We start from the raw sequence: 21600 nt of genomic DNA, 5'->3' as shown, positions 1-21600 counted from the left end.
CCACCATCCCATTTCTGCCCTCCCCGACCCTTTGCCTGTGTAAGAGGACTCCCCCCAACACACACACTCTCCTGCCACACTACATTAACATCCCCCTATTGTCAAGCAAGGCCATTCTCTGCTACACACGTATCCGAAGCCATGGATCCCTCCAGGAACACTCCTTGGTTGGCGGTCTAGACTCTGGGAGAACTCGGTGATCAGGCCAACCTATGTTGTTCTTCCAACGGGGTTGCAGTCTCCCTTCACTCCTTCAGACCTCCTCTCAGCTTCCCCATGAGGTTCCCTGAGCTCAGTCTGAGAGTTAGCTCAAGCATCTGCATTGGTCAGTTGCTGGCCGGACTTCATCAGGAACTGTCGCACTAGGTTCCTGTCAGCAAGTACCTTTTGATCATAGCAACAGTGCTGGGTTTGGTGTCTGCAGACATGATGGTTGGACCTTCCTTCAGTCTCTGTTCCATTTTTTGTTCCTGTTCTTCCTTTGGACAGAAACATTTCTTGGTTAAAAACTTTGAGATGGGTGTGTGGCCCCATCCCTGGACCGGCGGCCATGTCTATCTACTATACACATGGTCTCTACAGGTTCTATCTTCCCCTTCTCTGTGCATTTTGGCTAAAGTCATCTCTGTTGGGTCCTGGAAGCCTCGAGTTTCCCTGGTGTCTGGGACCTCCAGTGGCTACCCCCCATTCCTCATCCCCCGATACATGTTTTTAATTCAATTTCCTTACCCTCTGTACCTCTCACCATTTCTGGATACTGCCACCCTTATTTCCTCCCACTCCTTTATTCCCTCCCTGGTCCTCCTCTCCCTCCACCTCCCACAATCATCCTGTTCTCCCCTCAATGCAGGACTGAAGCATCCACACCCTGGTCTTCCTTCCTTCTACACTCCATATGGTCTGCGAGTTGTATCATGGGCATTGTGAGCTTTTGGGCTAATATCCTATCAGTGAGTGCATACCATGGGTGTTTTGTGTGTGTGTGTGTGTGTGTGTGTGTGTGCATGCGTGTGTGTGTGTGTGTGTGTGTGTGTGTGTCTGGGTTACCTCACTCAGGATGATATTTTCCTGAAAGGAATAACTTCAGTCTCTGCTCGTGGGAGGACAGGGCAGGGCAGGAGGGAGGTAGAGGCACAATGCCATCATGCTCAGATGTGCTGTTTTGAGATTCTTCCATTCATTTCTCAGCTCTGGTTTCTAGGAGGAGAGTTTATTTGCCTTTGATTTCTCTCTTGCTAGTGGCAACAACCACCACGTGCAAAAGTACTCCACATGGGTCAGCTGATTTGCATGTCCCTGGAATTAACTGAGGACAGCACCAGAGCACGAGGATACATTCTGCCCATCTGTAAATAGTTTATTTTGTTTTTATTTTGTAATTTTTCTTCTCTGACAAGTGAGGACTATCGTGAACATTTTGACCAATGGCTTGGATAAGTCCAGAAACACCATGGCCACCAGCCTTTCATCTCTACTATGGGTCAATGACCCTGATAGAAAACACATTCCTTCTAAATTCCTTCAGAAGCTTTGTCATCACAGCATTCTGAGGTGAACAACTTTAAATTGCCCTATTCACCTACTTGAGGATCTCACTCAGAAACAGGGCTTTTATGTTTTATAGAGTTAGTTGAGGTAATATCAGCTGTTGAAGCAGGTACGTCATTTCAGTGGCTTGTTTGGGGGGAAGTTATTCATTCCCTGTGCTTGTGAAGCCCCAAAACTGGTCTTCCTGGTGTGTGTGTGGTCCTTTTCTCTAAGCAGAGCCAAGGTTCTTGACCCCTTACACACTCCATTTCTGCTACCTTCCTTCTGAGTAAAGTCAGCACAGGGACAACCTGGGATTAAACAAGAAAGAGTGTTGCAAAAAGAAAGAAGAGACTTTCAGTCTGAAAAGAAAAAAAAAGAAAAAAAAAAAGGAAAACCAAAAGGAAGGATGGGAATTATTCTAGAAGCTAACTTGATGCCGTGAGCCTCTAATCCCAACTGCTTTGGAGGCTGAAACAGAAGGATCATAAGTTCAAAGACCACCTGGTCACAGAATGAGTTTGAGGGCAGCATGGGCAACTCCATGAGGGCCTGCCTCAACACGATAAATGAAAAAAGAGGACTTGGGGTATAGCTCAGGAGTGAGCACAGTCCTAGTAGTGGAAGGCTCTGAATTCGACCTCCTCTGTTGAACAATGAAGTACAGTATAGGATGCTTTGAAATCAGGGGCACTCAGAAGGCTTTGGGGACAGGGCGATGCCTCAGGTTGGAGAAGCAGATCTCTTGACTGGTGTGGGAAGGGAGCAGAGAAATGGATACCTAGGCTTTGCCTCTTTCCTCTAAGGCTCCACATCACTGAAACTGGATTGGTAACAGGAGTGCTGGAGGGTCCACCCAGGGACACAGAGCAGGAGACCAGGGTAGAGGAGCCCTGTGGCATTGGTGTGCAGCACCAGGATCTTGGGCTTCTGAGAACTTATTGAGATGAGAGGAGAGCCTCACCCGGGCTCTATTGAGCTTAATTTGGTGGAAATAGAGATGGGTGCATGGAGCTACTGGAGACAGGGGGACTGATAGGGAGGTAAAGCCTGGGACAGTGGGGCCCCAGAGGAGAGCAGAGGCAAGGGCTGAAGACAGAATCAGTGGGGAGTTGGATGTGAGAGATAATGGAACTGCGGAACACAGCTTGGGGTGGGGGTGGCAAGTTCATTTTGGGACACATGAGTGTAAGTTGTCTTGGGACAACCATATGGAGATATTCTGAGTCAGCCCAGCGTCGAGAGACAGTTTTGTCAACTGGCTCTGCTCCTTTTGTGAAAGTGCCCAGAAACGCAAGGCTAGTTACATCTTGTCTAGCACAAAAGCTGAGATGCCTGACCTAATCATTGCTCTTTAAAAAAGGAAAACCTCAGAGGAGCAAAAGGCGTTTGATACATTCTCCCTGCTTATCTGTATGTGTTCTGTACAGTACTGTGTTGGTTTTCAGCACTGGATGCTAGATGAACAGAAGGCAGCATTTGCTACATGAAATTTGAGTTGCATTTTAAAGAATACTTTGGGATCTTTGACAACAGTGGACCTGAATACATTTGCAAACTCCACGACGTGCGTTTTAAGCTTCAAATAATCTCTCCAAACTACACAACAAATTAAAACAGCCCATTAAGGTCAGATACTTGCCTCGCTAATATTTACCCCAAATAAAGTTACTTTGATAGAATGAACTTAATATTCAAACATGTTCTTGACTGACTATTGGAAGCAGCTCTGAAGAAACACAGACCATAATTCTAAGTGGAACCCAAACAAACAAACCTGCCATTTCACTGGTTCCTGTGAAGTTCCATAAACCATCATTCTGTCTTACTAGTGCTATTTAGGTGACATCAGGCTAAATCCTTTTTAGCTGAACCCTGAGTTACTGTCACATATTTTTACATTTACATATTGAAATGCAAGTAGTTACTCTTACACCCAGGTAGATATAATAAGAATTTCAGGAAGCATTTCAAATACAGAACTATTTAGCAGTGCAGATAAAATTTAGGATATATAAGCCATGTGATATTTAACTATTAGTGACGTTTCCCAAATCTAGCCAGTACCACAAACACTGATTTGTGGAACACGTTGGTTGGTGAGCCACATTTCAAGAATGGTTGGCAGGCTTTTTAGGCTCCTTAGGAAAAAGGAAAACATTCAATTCTCATATTTAAAAAGTTTCTGTATGGCTTAGCAGTGAATAGCACTGGCTGCTCTACCAGAGGACCCTGGTTCAATCCCCAGTACCCACATGGCAGCTGTCGACAGTCTGTAATTGAGCTCCTAGTGATTTGACACTTTCACACAAGCTTGCAGGCAGGCAAAACACCGATGCATATAAAAGAAACTATAAAATCATTAAACTTTCCCTAAAATTAAATAATCCATTTAAAATGTTTCCCTAAAAATAAATAAATCAGTTGACCTGTCCATTGACTGTGGTTACTGCTGCTCTGATATTCTAAGGAACATAGGCTCAACTATACAGTAGTACCAAACCTAAAGCGACAGTTCACTACTCGCCGAGCCTGTCTGTCCATCACGCCTCAGCAGCTTGGCAGCAGGCTCCGAATTCATGTGCACACAGGAAACTTGCCAGATGGACTTCCACCAACTTGAACATGGCTGATCCCAGTGACACGGGGAAAGGGAGCAGGGAGGCATCACTGTTATGAGAATTAATGTGCGGAGCATAATCATACCTGTCACATCCTACCAAAGTAGAGCCAGGGAACCCATAGACAAAGGGGGAAGGAAGCCTTCAGGGTGTGGATGTTGCTCCAAAAAGTCTCTGAACCACTGTAATGCAGCGGCCAGCCTTGTCCTTAGGGTTAGCTTGGATTAGCTATACTTAAAAATGAATGACAGAACCAGGTAGTACTGGGGCATACCTTTGATCCCAGCCCTCAGGAAGTGGAGGCAGGTGGATCTTTGTGAATTTGAGGTCACCCTGGTCTACAGAGCAAATTCTAGGATGGCCAGGACTACTCAGAGAAGCTTTGTCTTGAAAAACCAACCAATCAACTAAACAAACAAACAAAAAATCTGAAGATAGAGCTGTCACTCTTAAGAGTAACAATTGCTACCACTTGTTAATCAGAGCTTTCCATCTCACCAAAAGCGCTCTTTCTTTCAAATTTATTGTACGGTTTTTCTGTCTTAATTAAACCTCCAACCTTTTCTTTGTCCTCCAGATATCCCAGAGGACACACCTATTTTGGACTGCAGTCTGAGTCTTCTTTATTCTCGAATCAAAATTATTTTTTTGAAAACTTGTCTATATTTGTGGATTGATGTCTACATGCAGGTGAAGGCAGACACAAGATAAGGCAAGGCCTTTGATTGGGCAGAGAAAAAGTAAGGTGGGTAGAGAGTTTTGAAGAGAGGAGAGAGGAGAAAGAGGAGAAAGAACAAGAAGAACCAAGGTGGAGGAGGAGAAGGATGTCCCAGATCTGTGTGGTCTTCAAGGGCTACAGGTAGTTATGGATATTTCATAAGGGATGAATTCTTATAGGGCAATTTGTCTTATCTAGGTGGGCAGTTTATATTAATATTACTTGGCTCAGAGTTTATCGTGTGGATGTTTTGTGGGCTGAGGATTTACTGGCATAAATCTGATAATTGAGTTTTGGTTTTAACGTGTTACTGGGAGTTGTGACTTTAACCACAGGGGGCGGATGCTGGGACTGTGAACAGAGTTCACAGCAGAGAGTTGCAAAAGGGCAGCTGCTACCGGAGCCAGAGCGTAGCCGGCGACAACTTGGGATGGAAATCGGAAACTTAGCGAGTCAGGTTGAGCGGCTTTGCTGATGAAGATGAAAATACCTCACAGATACCATGTGGCCCGCTGGAGCCGACCGTGGCATGGGTTGGTGAATTCCTTTTTTAATATTTACCGCTCGCTACTTATATTTGGTTGAAGTTGACAATGACCAGCTCTTGAAGACAACTACCTGGAAGCCATGTAGACTTACATGTAATTAGTCTGAGCAAATTGCATGGCTTTATCATGTCAGGAACAAAGTGGAACATTCTTATTAACATCCTCAAGAAGAATTGAGGATGTTGTCCAAAATCCCCATTACACCAACCTTAGTACAAAACTTATTTTCAGTTTCAAAGATGAATTGCTGTGGGGATGAGGATTTAGCTCCGTGGTAGAGTATTTACCTAGCAGATGCAAGGCTATGGGTTCTATTCTCAGACTGAAGAACAGCAGGGGAGAGAGGAGGGGGACGAAGAGAAGGAGGAAGAGCAGGAAGAGGAGGAAGAAGAGGAAGAAGATGAGGAGGAGAAGGTGGTGGTGGTGGTGGTGGTGGTGGTGGTGGTGGTGGTGGTGGTGGTGGTGGTGGTGGTGGTTGGTGGTGGCGGTACACCTAGCAGTTTTAGGGTTTTTGGATTCCAAGCAAAGAAATAATGCTAGAATCAGCATACTTTCGGTCACCTTGACATGAACTGGTTGGCCACACAATCTGCCTGAAGAGGATGGTGAGGCTATAACCCCAATGACATATGTGACCATCAGTAAGAATGAGGAACCAGCCCTCTTCAGTAGGGTGATCTGCTTCTGGCCTACCATCTTCCTTCTGAGGCTAACATTTAAGAAATATTTTTGCTTTGCAAATGCCTCATATATTTGCTGCTTGGAGAAAATATTTTTCTCCAAATGGTTTTAATTTAAAAGAATCTCTCTCTCTCTCTCTCTCTCTCTCTCTCTCTCTCTCTCTCTCTCTCTCACACACACACACACACACACACACACACACACACACACACACGTAGAGAGGAATAGTTCAGGATGATACTAATCTAAACCATTGTATTTTTCTTATTTTCCAATTCATTTCTTTTTTATCTGGATCAACTACATCTTATTCCTCCACTTTTATTATTTTTTTCCAGTAAGTGGCTCATAATGTGGATTCAGTAGATTTTTGAAGAAAAATAGTTTGGCATCTAACACTGTCTCAAATTGGATCTGACCCACATTGGTCTCCTTATGGTTCTAATTTCTTATTTGTTTAAATGTTTTCTAAAGGAAGATAGAATATAACTAAGTTTGTATCTGTCTGTCTATCTATCTATCTATCTATCTATCTATCTATCTATCTATCTATCTATCTATCTATCTATCTATCTGTCATTTATTGAGGCAGTGTCGCCTGTAGTCTAGGCTGTCCTAGAACTCACTATGTAGCCAAGGATGACTCTGAAATTCTAATTCTCCTGCCTCTGTCTCAGAATTCTGGGGTTACAACATGTACCATCACCCCTGGCTTCATGTGGTGCTGGGGACTGAACCTAGGGTTTGATGCATGCTAGGCGAGCACTCTCCCAACAGGGCCACAGCTTAGCCTTTTTACTTTGTAAAGATGATTTCAACTATGTAAGAGCTTCTTCCAAATTTTGAGCAATCAAGAAATTCCTTTAAATCACTTTATAACCAGGAAGCATCAGAGCTTGAAATGAGTGGAAACCCTAATTGTTCTCAAGAGCTCATGATGAAAGCTTCATTTGGCAAAGAGAAAAGGAAAGTGCTGGCCTGAGGACCCTGTCTAAGGCAATTGTCCTGGAGGGCTCACAAGCATTAACAGGCTACAGAACGGCTCCAGTTGTTAACATTACAGAGATATGTCGGAGGACAGAAGGAAAGTGAGCTAGGGCCCACGAAGTTCCCCAGTCCACACACCGAAAGACAAATTACTTCAAAAGTTGACCCTCCGTTCATACAATCAGTGTGGATTCCATTTGTCTGAGTGAAGCCCGGTTTATTTTCCCATTCACCCACTGTGCGGAGTGGATGAAGTTCTGAGTTAGTGTGGATTGCTGACATGGGCATGGCTGTGCCAAATACCCCAATGCTTCAGATGAGACGGGTGGGGATGACAAGGCCTTCTCCAGGCTAGGCTCAAGTGCAACGACCAAGTACAGATGTTATCAAAGATTGACCTTGAGCTAAAACCAGTGTATGCACAAAGTATCAACCACAGTTTCCCCTCCCAGACAACTGCGATCTGAAACTGCAGTGGGACAGAGAGCCACACCTATTGAGATAGCTGGCCCATCTCCTCCCTGTTCAGCTATGCACAGCAAACCTGCCTCAGTCACGTAACAGATCCCTGAATGCCCAGGCTATTTGTAGGTCTCTATCACAGCACACCACACCCCCCTGAGATTGTCCGTACATGAGTCTGTCCTTTCTCGATTCCCTTATCATCCCACTCAGGACAAGTCCAAAGCCATCCAGCTTATGACACCTTACTATGCATTGACTTCCGGATAACATAATCTTAATGTTCCGCTTCTCTAGGTTAAAAACAAGGCGTGTGATTGCTCAAAGGGTCAAACCATCCTTAATTTTTACAAGCAACTGACAAAGCATCTTCAGTAGAGCTTGACTGCTTGGAGTCCTACCCACTAGCAATGAGCGTAACTTCTAGTTTCTTCATACTTACCAGAACTAGCAGTGTTGACATTTTGGGTTTGGGCCATATCTCATTTTGTGTATCATATCTCATTATTCTTTTGTTTTGTGGTAGGGTTCACGTATGTTTAAGTTAGGGTCTGATTCCTGTGAACAGACACCAAGACCAACATGAGTTTTATAAAGGACAGCATTTAATTGGGGCTGGCTTACAGGTTCAGAGGTTCAGTCCATTATCATCAAGGAAGAAGCAAGGCAGCATCACAGCATCCAGGCAGGCATGGTGCAGGAGGAGCTGAGTTCTACATCTTCACCCGAAGGAAGCCAGGAACAGACTAAGCATCACCCCCACAGTGTCACACTTCCTCCAACAAGGCCACACCTTCTAATAGTGCCACTCCCTGGGCCAAGCATATGCAAACCATCACAACCTATCCCAGGATGACCTCGAACTCCTGATCTCCCTGCTTCCACATCTCAAGTGCTAGGAATTGCATTTGTGTATCACAACCTGTATGCTTTCTCTTATTGTTTTAATTTGCAACTCCCTAATGACATGAGATATTGAACTTATTATTTATTTATTTTGCAGTACTGGTCATTGGACCCAAAGTTTCCTGCATGCTAGGCAAATGCTCTACCATTGAGCTAAATCCCAACTTTGAACGTTTTTCATGCTATTTATTGTGCTTCTCCTTGGGTGGAAGGTCTGATAACGTCTTCTGTCTGTCCTTAAGTGACTTGTTTATTTTCCTACTGACTGTTCAGTGTCCTTTCAGCTTTTGGATAACAATCTTTTCTCAGGTGTGCCTTTTGCAAACATCTTGCCCGCTCCCTGGTTTGGCTTCTCACTCTCTTTTTTCTATCTTTTGCAGTATAGAAGCTTATAATAGATTGAACTCTATCTTATCAATTTCTTTCTTTCATGACTTATGACTGTGGATGTGGCATCCATAAAGATGCTACCTTGCCCAATATCATCTAGACTTTCTCCTGTGTTATCTTCTGGGTGTGTAATAGTTTTGTGTTTTGTATGTGGATCTAGGATTCATTTTGAGTTTACTTTTATATTTAAGAATATATGGTCTTTACCTAGACTCATCCTACTGTTTTCTTCCTTTCTTTCTTTCTTTCTTTCTTTCTTTCTTTCTTTCTTTCTTTCTTTCTTTCTTTCTCTCTTTCTTCCCATTTTACAGTTTTTTAATCTGAGTATCCAGTTGTCCCAGAACTACTAATCACAGCTTATTTTTTCATTACTCTTGCTTTTCTTTTTTGTTTTTTTTGTTTTTGTTTTTGTTGTTGTTTTTGTTGCTGTTGGGTTTTTTGTTTTGTTTTTTATTTTTTGATATCAGTTGGTCGTGTTTACATGGGTCTGTATCTGGGCTCTCTGTTCTGTCCTGTGGAACTCTGTCTATGACACTACCTTATCACTGTTGCTATACAGTATGTCATAAATCCCCGAAGGATTTCTGTAACTTTTCCTTCAGTGTTAAGTAGGCTGTCCTGGGCATTTTGAATCACTGTGTATATTGAGAAGATGTGACATCTTATTGTAACAATACTCAGAATTCCTACCCAGAAATACGAACTATGTCTTTATTTCTTAAGTTAAAAATTATTTCATCCACATTTTATAGCTCTGCTAATAGAGATCTTAAATATATTTTCATTAGATTTATATCTAACTATTTACTGTGGAAGAATGTAAATGGAAAAGGTGATGTGTTTTTATATCACATTCTACTTGCTCAATGCCAGTGGGTGGAAAAATGATTAAATCCTGTATTTTGCAACCTTGACATAATTGGTCATTAGTTCTCCTCTCTGTTGATGATTTTAACTTTCTACATAGATGGTCGTGTCCTGTATGAATTATGACAGTTATAGCCTTCCTTAATTTTATTTTCCAATTTACTGCACTACCTAGAATTTCTGGTTGAAGAAATGTTGAGAGAAGCGGGGATGACAGGGACACTCTTACCTTGCTCCTGATCCTTCGCGAAAGCTTCTATTTTTCTCAGCCTTTAATATGATATTAGCTTTAGGGTTCTTGTAGATATCACCTATCAAATATGAACGTTCTCCTCTATCCATATTTTGCTAAGGTTTTCATTATAAATTGGTATTGAAGTGTGCCAAAATTCTTTATTTGTATATATTGATGTGATCATGTGATTTTTTTTCCTTCTTAGTTTGTCAATGTGATAAAACCACTTGATCATGGTGTCTAACTTTTTTATGTTATTGGAATTTAAATGCTTTTTAATAAAAGCATTTTATATGTTTTATATATGTTTGCATTCATGAGAAGTGTTGGTCTATAGTTTTGTGTTCTAGTTTTGGCATTAGGACAATGCTTCGGTCATAGGAAAAATTATGAAATACTCCCTCTGCTTTTGTCTTCTGTAAGAGGTTGGAGATATTTTAATATATTTTTTCCTTAGTGTTTGGACCCATGAGGGCCAGGTGTTTTCTGTTTGGGAATGTCATTCATTGTTGATTTAACTTCTCTAGCAGATACAGGCTTGCTCTGATTGTCCATTTCTTCTTGTCTGACTTTTGGCAAGTTGTCTCTTTCATGGCTTGGTCTATTTCATTTTGGTTCTGAAATCTGCAGATACAGCAGTCATAGTCTTCCCTTTCTATCCTTTTCCATCTACAGACATGGAGTGATATCTCCTCCTCCATTTTGATTATTAGTAATTTATGTCATTTTATTTTCTTAGCCTATGAAGAGGCTTATTGATTTTGTTTTTCATAGAACCAGATTTTTGGTTTTATTGGCTTTTTTCTGTTAATTTGTGGTTTTCAATTTCACTGATTTCTGCTCTGCCTCTTATCCACTTTATTCAAATGAATTTGTATTTAATTCACTCTTGTTTTTCTCTTGTCCTAAAGTGTCCACGTCCAACCCTGTGAACCCCACTAAGCCCTATTTTTGCTGCATCCCACTAATTTTAAATTATTTTTAATTTCTCTTGGATTCTCACTTTTGTCCATTTATTACAGATGGGTTGTTTAATCACCAGGAATTTTGGCAATCTTCAGCCTTTTAATACTGGTTTCTATTCTAATTCCAATATAGACATTATATGTTTTCATGTCATATCAGTAAGGTGTATTTTGTGGCCTAGAATGTAGCTGATCTGGGTGAGTGTCTCCTCTGAGCTTGAGGAGAAAGTATATTCTGCCTTCGATTAAATCCATTTAATTTATGATACCTTCCTGATTTTGGTCTGCTGATTCTGTACATCATTGATGAAGTCTCCGAGCACAAATATGAATTCTTTCATTTCTCCCTGGATATTCAGGCTTTGACCTACATATTGTGACCTTCTGTTGCTAGTTGCATTAAGAATTGTTGTGGGGGGGTTGGGGATTTAGCTCAGTGGTAAAGCGCTTGCCTAGCAAGCACAAGGCCCTGGGTTCGGTCCTCAGCTCCAGAAAAAAAAAAAAAAGAAAGAAATATATCTAAGAATTGTTGTGGGGCATTTAATCTCAGCACAGTGGAGAAAAGGCTGATCCTCTGGGAATTAGAGGTCATTCTGGTCTACAAGGCAAGTCCAGGACAGCCAGGGCTCTGTTACACAGAGAAACCCTGTCAGGAGAAACCTAAATTGATTAATTAATTAATTGTTACACCTTCTTGGACTATCGACTTACTTTGGGTGAGCCCATGTCTCTGTAGGCTTCACTCAATGTATCAAGATTTGCTATTATTGTTTTACTTGTATTAGGGTAACAAGGGTACAGTAGACAAGATGGGCACTCCCTTCCTTCAAGTGAAAGGCTGGAGAGGACTGTGATGGTGTTTCTTGTGCTATGGAAGGCTGGCAATTTTCTTTCCCTTCCCTCATGTTGAAGACTAAAGTCAGGTAGAGTTGAATATTTCCTTTCTCACTGGTAGGGCAGACTATGGTAAAATTCCAGTTGGTGAGGCTGCACTGACATAGTTTCTCCTTAGAGCAGGCTTTGTTCTGAAGAACATAACGTCCTGATGTTCTTTAGCACACATTCCTTCTCACATCTCTCCTGGCCAAAAGCCCAATGACAGCTTTCTCTGATCTTTCAGATGAGAACCTGGTAGGAATCCTGGGGGGTGAAATTCACAAAAATGTAGCCCCTATGTCCTTCTTAAGTTTTTAACTTTCATTTTATCCACACCCAATCTATAATAATTCACCAGTTGTAGCTCCCATATAAAAAGTTTCTGCTTGTGGTTTTCCTGCCACAGTCAAGTTCAGATTTTCTCCTTCTACCTGGTTGTCTCTGATTTGGTGAGTTTGTCTTATAACTTCTCTTCTTTTGAGGAAGGGCTGAAAGGTCCATGAAGGAAGGAAGCCGGGATCACACCAAGACTTGACAAAATCCCTGGGAATGGAGGTAGGGGTGGGAGGAGAGGATCCTGCAAGCAGTCTGCTACAGAGCAATGTGGCTGCTGGGGGTCCCAGGTAAAGTGTCCCTAGGTTTTAGCTGCTGCCACAAAAGAATGAGAAGAGAGGGCTGGGAGGGTCCACAGGGAAAAAGAAATCTGGGTCCACTGCAAGGTTCCACTTTTTTTTGAAAGATCTGAGAAGAGCATCTGGGTTTTCTTTTTTTTTTTTTTTTTTTTTTTTTTTTTTTTGGTTCTTTTCTTTGGAGCTGGGATCGAACCCAGGGCCTTGCGCTTCCTAGGCAAGTGCTCTACCACTGAGCTAAATCCCCAACCCCAACATCTGGGTTTTCTATTTGCTGTCCTTATTGTTCATTGTGTGAATGGAGCAATGGCTCCTAAACCCCATATAGTCTCCACCGCATTCCTGAAGCAACTTTGACTGTTTTCAAACTTTAAAATATTAAATAGGCATCCCATTAATATTCATATTATAAGGTAAGTCATAATTCAACTCTGATGATTTTAGAAAAAAAAGAATACACACATAGAAACACACACACACAGAGAGTGAGAGAGAGAGAGAGAGAGAGAGAGAGAGAGAGAGAGAGCAGGTCTTTCAGGTTGGGGCTGAGGCATCTGTGTGTGTGACTTTCCCCTCAAGCATTCCAGTTCTCTGAGTGTGGGACACACCCTATAAAATCAGTGTCATTTAGGTGTGAGCTCTACCTTGATAGGAATCTGCTGTAGTCAGTATTCCCATGAATACGACTCCCCCTTCTCTGCGTTTCTGCATCTTTGAAATCTTTCTCCATGTAGAGCATTCAGCATGCGGATGTCTGTCTTGGGTAGTGTTTCCAACAGCTGGAGGAGTAAATCGTTTGTTTCGGCTTGCTCTTTCAGTAACAGCTCATCACCAAGGGAAGTGAGGGCAGGAGCTCAAGGCAGGACCTGGAGACAAGAGCAGAATAGAGGGCCTGGAGGACCGGTGCTTACTGCTTTTTTACACATCTCAGGATTGCCTGCCCAGGGATGACACCACTCTCAATGGGCTGGGCCCTCCCACATCAATCGCTCACTAAGAAAATGCACCATAGGTTTGCCCAAAGGCCAATCTGGTGGGGACATTGTCTCAGTTAAGGTTCCCATATGATTCTAGTTTGTGTCAAGTTGACATAAACCTAGCCAGCACAATAGCACCTTTATACTTTTTGCTATTATGGCCACAATTGTCACATGTCAGATGCTCTGAGGAGTACAGGCTTTGGTAAGCAGGCTAAGGAGAGACAGGTAGCATGGAGGAAAGAAAATGTATCACAGAAGGAAAACCAAAGCTGAAATTCGGTTCAAAACATACTTTTTTTTTTCTTATTTCCAATTTGCTGAGACTTCGTGGGCTCTGAGGACTCTGGAAAACCTCTGAATGCTGGGAATGTCATGGAGAGACAAGGGATCACCCCTGTCTCCTTTCCCCCTATCTCCCTCTGAGGAATCCGGAGCGTCATGGTGGACCCGTATGTACTTCCCTTCTCCTGAGCTATCTCCCTAACAGGGGCTCTGCAGACCCCACTTTTACAAACAAAAGAAGCCAGTGCAGATCCAAAGCTCTAAGCAGTTTTCCTATGTTGCAGCTGACTCAGCCAGCTTAGCACAATGCACCATAGTCCAGGGATGGAAGAGAGTTTAACCACAGCTGGGAGGTTTACAAATGGAGGTTAGACAACGACACAAAGGAAGAACCAACCACCACAGCAGCTGGTGGCAGGTTACGGGAGAAACAACCCTCTTCACATTTATCTGGGATTTCTCACACAACTCCTGACAACCACAGGGACATTGTGTGTGCTAAGGAGAAGTCTGCTGACTTTCTCAAGGGCAGATAATTTGGTAGAAAAGGCTGGTGATTTCTATGCACAGTTGAGTGTTTTGTTAATTTCACTGAATGGGCTGCTTGTTGACCACCTCCAGCTATTTCATCAGCTGTACTCAGTTTCACAACCTTAGTGCAACAAAAGGCATAGGAATATATTTATAATCTCAACATAAATAAAGATCCCATAAGTCATGGGAGAGACAACTGCAAAGGAAATGATTGTTTCTAAAGCTTTGTTGTTATTATGCCCTGTATATCTTTAAATTTTAATGTTGTCAAAATGAAAATGCAAGCCACTGACTGGGAAAAGATAACTGAGGTTCACAGTAGAAAAGGAAAAATATCCAGCACATTAATAAAAACAATCTTACAAAGTGGCAGCGGGTCAGAGTGCAGAGACAAAGGATCTATGGAAGGCTCAGACATAAATAGGACATCTGGATGATACCTTCTCCCCACCAGGCTCAGGAGCCATTTCATGAGAAAGGGTGGAGAGATTGAAAAAGCCAGAGGTAGGGGAGGAGCAGAGTGAAACATGTCTTCCGGACCTGGCAGGACTAAGGGATAAACTCACGAACTCACAAAAACTGCTGTTGTCTGCCTAAGATTGAGCCAGTCAACACTCTGGAATGTAGAGGGTTTCACAAGCCTCCACCATCTCTAATTGAGGATTCACCAACTGTTGAGAGCTTCCTAGGGAGAGGAAGACTCCGTTTCCTTTAGGATTGTGGTCCTTGGTGGGTTGATGGTGCCACAGCCATGAGTTCATGGGCAGCATATGTTGGACTTCATGGGTTATTGAAGTTGGGTGTGGTCTAGAGGAGACTGGATGATGAGAGGTGGCTCTGTGAGAAGCTAGAGGAAAGGTGGATATGGTCAAAAGACGTTATATGAAGTTCTCAAATAGTTAATAAAGATGTTATGTTAACAAAACCCTTAAAATCAGCATGACACAAAGTTAATATCAAATAAGAAAATTGTCAAAGGATTGTAAACCAGAAGCAGACCCGGAAGGAAATAAGAATGTGAAATAAATAAGAGTAATGCAAATTAAAACAACTATGAGATCCTGGGTTACCATATTTCTAACTCTTGGGGCTTTTAGACTTTTTCATTGGTTACTTTGGAGAATGAAGATGTTGGTGTAGAGGTTGGTTAATTTTGTAGAAGACATTTGGAGAAAACTTCATGTAAATATATGCCTACTTTCAAACTTTTCAATTTTATCCAGTTTATCCCTTGAAGATTCTCATACACATCAAAGGATAGATTTCGGAAACAGCTCACACTCAAAACTGAAAAACTGGGATTGACTTAAATGAAGAATATTGAAGTAAACCATGGTATGTTCCTACGATGCGAGCTTCTACAGCAGTTACAGTCAAGGAAAACCGAGCTACATAGATTTAATATTTTTAGGTATAAATCTCAAGAAGATGTCACTGTTTTTGATACATGTGTTCAGGACAAGTTTCTTTGGAAAGATGAGCATCAAATTCAAGATAAAGAAGCCTCCATAGGGAGATGTGGTGAGTCATAGGAGGCTTCAGTAATGCTGGAGAGATGGCTCAGTGGTTAAGAGCACCAACTGCTCTTCCAGAGGTCCTGAGTTCAATTCCCAGCAACCACATGGTGGCTCACAACCATCTGTAATGGGATCTGATGCCCTCTTCTGGTGTATCTGAAGGCAGCTATAGTGTGTTCACATAAAATAAATAGATCTTTAAAAAGAAAAGGAGACTTCAATGGTGTACTTCTTTGTTTTTTGACATTTTGTCATACCATATAATGTCCTTATTTTTTCTGAAGCAGTCTATATGGTATATATGTGAATATAGTGTTATTTTGTATATTTCCTTGTTTCTTGAGGTAGTTCATGAAAATAAGAGCTAGGAACACCTCTAGAGGCAATGTGCAGGCTATCTGTGGGGAAAAGGACACCACTGTGCTCCTGGTTAAGAAGTGGCAGTGGCATAGTGAGTGAATGCTGTGAGGTCTTAAATCAAGCAGAGGACTGATCATGGAGCAGAGACATCTTTACCATTGACTTAATGAAAAGAAGATTCATTCACTATGAGTAATGGGTGTGGGGGGGTCAAAGGTCACCTAAGAGAGTTCCAACTTGAAAGGCTCGGAAGTGGCTGATGTTTGAAGAATGTGGGGGTGGGGGAGATGGCTGAGTGTGAGAATGAGGTACTAGTTAGGTTGGAAGTCTCTGAGAGACACTCAGACTCAGTGCACTTCTGGTGGGAATGGAGGTGTGGCCTTAGAAGGCTGCTTCTGGGCTTTCACTTCAGTTGTTGGCCTCTTTCGTCTGTCCATGTACCCACATCCCAGCTCACCACACATTACTCAGAGCTTCCTCAGACTGCCAAGCTTCTGCTTGTTGTGGTTTGATGGGCATATCAAGTCCGTGTGATTTGTCATGACAATCTTGGCTCACCATTCTGATGTCTCATAGTTGGTCTCCTTTTTCTCTCTCTTGGTCCTGGTTTCTTGCTGATACCGCCTAGATCCATGAGGAATTAGAAGGAAAGGAAACTTGGCACAGAACAAGACAGACAAGCACGTAAGCTTTCATGGATGTGTGTGAGTACAAACAGAAAGTAACGTATTGGCTATATTTGGATGAATAGTAAAAGTATCACCCCATCCATGTGAGCGTGGACATGGAACACTGATTCTATAACACAAACCAGGAGAAAATAATTTATCACTCATGGGAAATAAGGAAACTCAGAGGACTTGAAAGCCTACAACAGAACCCTCACTGCCCAGCTACTCAGTCAGGTTTGCAGAGGCTGCCTTAGAAACCACTGAGCTGACGATCCTATAAGAAATTGCCAGAGGAGGAGAGGGAGGATCACAGAAGAGCTGCCATTTAAGTCAGTGCTCCCAGGGAAGTGATGTTCCCAAAGCAGAGAGAACCACTGGTCAGAGCAACATGAGGCAAATGAGGAGAAACTGTGTGACCCTAAAACTGAAGGAGGATCCAGTTCAAGGAGAAAATAGACCCTCATGAGAATGCCCAACCAATAAAACTAATGGGAGCTTGGAAGGGAAAAAAAACTCACGATGAGGAGGGTTAGCCAAGGTTACAGCTTTGGGAGGAGATCAAGTTCAGTGAACCTGGATGAGACCAGAAGAGAAATATTGGACAGTAAAGAAAAGATAATAAAACTAATGGTCAGAAAGGAATGGAGAAGGTTGACTCAGTCCCTCCTGACCCTAAAACACCATTAAGGGAAAGGACCTGGATAATACTAGATAATTATAGTTATTATGTTTTAAGTTTGCCTGTTTCAAACAATGTGTAGTTAAGGATGATCCTGACTTCTCAATCCTCCTCTTCTGCCTCCCAGTGCTGGGATCACAGGTACGTACCATCCTGTTTTATGTGGTGCTGGCCATGAGCGTGCCGGACAAGCACCCCTACTGCACTGTGTCCTCATGCCTGCTATGGTTGTCTCAAGATGGAAATAGAATAGTACATAAGCCTTCTTCAGCTCTGTCTTTAAGCAAATTCACACAGTTCAGGAGCCTCCCATGACCTTCTCAAGTGATAGTCCATCAGCACTGCTTTGCAACAGGGAACATGGCAGAATCCATACAGACAATGATTCTGCTATAGAGCCAGCCTTGGAAGACAGAGTCACAGCCTGGCAACCTCAGACCCAGAGTCAGTCTCCTCTCTGCTATGACTCATATGACTTCATGCTATGAAGCCCACCCAGGCTTCATAGGCCTTGCTTGGTGTTACGTTGCTGTTCCTTTCAGGGTGTGAATATGATCATCGAAGACAGGCAAGACCCTAAAGATGTTGTACACCCTTGGCCAGTACAGGTCCTCTCTGGCAGACTGGCCTACATTACAGCCTCTGACCAGGCTCATTCCCAGTACTTGTTTCTCAGTTGGGGTTTTAGGGCAGAGTTCTCAGATCATTAGGACCTTTTATCTTCTTCTCTTTCCTCACAGGTCAACCTGGGGCAGAGGCAGCAGCTCTTCTGGGGTAGGAAGCATTCCCTAACAGACAAGAGGCTGGCAGGCGTGCACACCATGAGCTCAGAAAAGGACTGGGCCCCCTGGGTGGAAAGTCTGAGGTCAGGTGGTTGTTCTAGGAGCCAGAGCGCTTTGGGAGAAGCTGCCAGCATCACTTACACACACACTTGGGGGAATTTCAGTTGTCCCTAAAGTACCCCTTAATTTGAAAACAATGAGGAAGCAGGTCAGCGGGAGTCTCATCACTTGGCAAAGCAGGACTCTGTGTGGCCTTGGAGTGTCTGGGCTGTGTTGCTACAGGCTCCAATTAGGTGTAAGAAATGGTTGCTGGTGCCTGCAGGCTGGGGAAAAAGCCAAGCAACTTATCATTCCTGTCTAATCAACAGAAGGGGCTCCTTTGGCCCCAGGCATGGAAGGACCAAAGACACCATTCATCAGACAGAGTTTTCCACGCAGGAGGGAGCCCACAGGTGCAGAGATAAATCTGCTCGCCCTCGGCTCAGGATGATGTCATTAGGAAGGCTTCTGAAAGTAGGATGTGGATGGCATAGCAAATCTAAGAGGCTGGATGGTACTGAACGATTTCCGTGCATCTTCCCAGGCAGCAGGAGGAGGGTGAGAGCCACTTTCCCTGGGAACTCTAGACAGAAGAGCTGTGTGGTTACTGCTTGCAGGCGGCCCAGGGTGGGCGGCTCTGTATCAGGCAGTGTGGGTTCCTAACTATGCGATTGTGGGTGTTGTTTGAGCTTTTAAATCCAAGACTCTTCGGTTGTAAGATAAGGAATGATACTATATATCATCTACAGTATCATATGCATATAAACATAGGGAGACAATGAAAACGAGAGATATAAAAATAATAGGCCAAGTATTAAGATCTGGCTGTGCCTGGCCCTAAGTTCCTACATATTGTGTACAAAACTGTGGGTTTTCAGGCTGTGTCTTGCTCTGAGGCTCCACTCTACGAGCAGCATCTGAGTTTTGAGAGTGGATGATGACCCCACACCTGGATAGACACTATAAACAACATCTGTTCCACACCACTTTCAAGGCTCAGGCAAGTAAATCACTTGTTCCTACACGTAGAGAGGCCGCCAATCGATGGAGTTTTCAAAGCCAATTGGGATTACAGGAGCACATGGAGATACTAAAACCATATTAGGAATGCCAGGCCCAAAACCGTTTTGGACACACCAGACCTTTTAAGAAAAGGGTAGGCCCCATAAAGAGGAGGACACCCAATGCTCTTGGGCATGTGTCAAGGGACCAATAAAGGGAGAGCTCCTTTCCCAGGGGCTTCAATTTGGTCATGGTCCAAGGGTTGATTACCACCATCTGTCTGTCCATTTGTTTGTCGGGATCTATTGTCTATGCATCATCCCACTCATCCACTTGGACCTGGTCCTGGCCCTTGCCTCTTCAGCCTTCACTGAACCTCACTTTTACACACTCAACTCTGACCCTCCAGTCGCCAGTGACTCCAATTGGGCTTCTAGCAGTTACTTGATGCCTGGAGAGACACTCTTGGCCTATCTTTTCAGCTTCTTTGTTCCTCAGGCCGCTTAGAAATCCCTCGAAGCCTTCTGGAGCCTTCGTATCAATTCTCTAAAAGGTATATGATATAGTTGTACAGACGCATTTAGTGTGTGATGTGTTTATATGGCTTGAAAGTTAGTATTGGTAATTAAGCCTGAATAAAGAACCTGCATAGAGTTTGGCTATGAAGGTAAAAGGGAATGCTTGACAATTTGTTTCCAAGGAAACCATCATGCCTTGTGAATTTATTGTTATTTTGACATTGCAGAAAAAAAAAAAAACCACAAATGTGGTTGACTGACATAACACATCACGGCACTAGCAAAGTTACTCTCTTAAGGCTCCAAGAGTCTTTGTCTAAAGTTTACCAAGTAAGCAGCATAAGCCCAAGGAAGGATTTTCAAAACGTTAGACATTGCTTGCCACCAGTCTGCTTCATTGATGAAGTAGGAGGCTTCACAAAATGATGGGTAACTACTTGGTAAAAAGAAGTTGGAGTTTGATCCGTGGATTTTTTTTGCTCTACACTGTGAGCATATCGGCAGACGAGCCTGACGTTGGGATAGGTGACTCTGATGGCCAGCTGTGCGGCCCTTTCTTCTATGGCTTTTCGGTTCTTAGAGGAGACATCGCGAGCAATCTCACCAGCAGCACTTCCTGTTCCTTGACATCGTGAACCGGAAGCTGCTAGACAGCGCGTGCTTGGTTTTCTTGTTGCTCCCATAACCAATGTCGGGCATCAGGATCCGGCTCTTGAATCTTCTCCGTACCTTGTTTTTGATACCTCTGGGTTTCCGCCGGTTTCACCTAATGTTGACATATTGGTCTGACTGGTGCCAGATGAACGTCTTGGTCCTCTTTTTGATGATCTTGGGCTTCACCAGGGCTGGAGGGCAGCCATGATGCTTCAAAACAGATAGCAAACACCTCGCAGGAAGCACAGGGAAAGAAGGATGGGGCGGCGGACATTACTTGCTTTCTTTATGATAACCATTCTGACTGGAAAGGGATGGAATCTCAAGGCAGTTTTAATTTTCATTTCCCTGATGACCAATGATGTTGAACAAGTTTTAAAATGCTCGTTAGTTGTTTGCATTTCTTATTTTGGGAATTTTTAGTACCATGGCCCTGTTTTTGGGGAAAGTGGTGGTTTGGGTTATTTTTATATTAATTTTCTTTAAGTTCCATGAATATTCTATCTGCTAATACTTTGCCAGATTCATAACTGGCAAAGATTTCCTCCCATTCTGGAGGGTGTTTCTTCATTTGATCAACAGTTTCCTTTGCTTTAGCAAACCTTTTTAACTTCACAGGACCCCATTGGTTGATTATTGGTCTTCCTGAGCAGTTGGGGTTCTGTTTAAGGAGTTCTTAACAGTTTCCTTTGCTTTAGCAAACCTTTTTAACTTCACAGGACCCCATTGGTCGATTATTGGTCTTCCTGAGCAGTTGGGGTTCTGTTTAAGGAGTTCTTGCTTACATTTTTATCTTTTTTTTTTTTTATTAACGAGTATTTCTTATATACATTTCGAGTGTTAATTCCCTTTCCCGGTTTCCGGGCAAACATCCCCCTCGCCCCTCCCCTTCCTTATGGGTGTTCCCCTCCCAACCCTCCCCCCATTGACGCTCTCCCCCCATAGACTAGTTCACTGGGGGTTCAGTCTTAGCACGACCCAGGGCTTCCCCTTCCACTGGTGCTCTTACTAGGATATTCATTGCTACCTATGAGGTCAGAGTCCAGGGTCAGTCCATGTATAGTCTTTAGGTAGTGGCTTAGTCCCTGGAAGCTCTGGTTGCTTGGCATTGTTGTACTTTTGGGGTCTCGAGCCCCTTCAAGCTCTTCCAGTTCTTTCTCTGATTCCTTC

The 21600-nt window shown here is 43.1% G+C and overlaps 1 pseudogene; it reads right to left on the bottom strand.

Moving 5' to 3' along the window:
- Nucleotides 1-15897: 15897 nt before the first annotated feature.
- Rpl32-ps16 (ribosomal protein L32, pseudogene 16) lies at nucleotides 15898-21157 on the bottom strand (annotated as a pseudogene).
- Nucleotides 21158-21600: the final 443 nt, after the last annotated feature.

This window comes from Rattus norvegicus, chromosome 2 (genome assembly GCF_036323735.1).
Source record: "Rattus norvegicus strain BN/NHsdMcwi chromosome 2, GRCr8, whole genome shotgun sequence".
NCBI lineage: Eukaryota > Metazoa > Chordata > Mammalia > Rodentia > Muridae > Rattus > Rattus norvegicus.
This window is presented reverse-complemented; position numbering and strand designations above follow the sequence as displayed.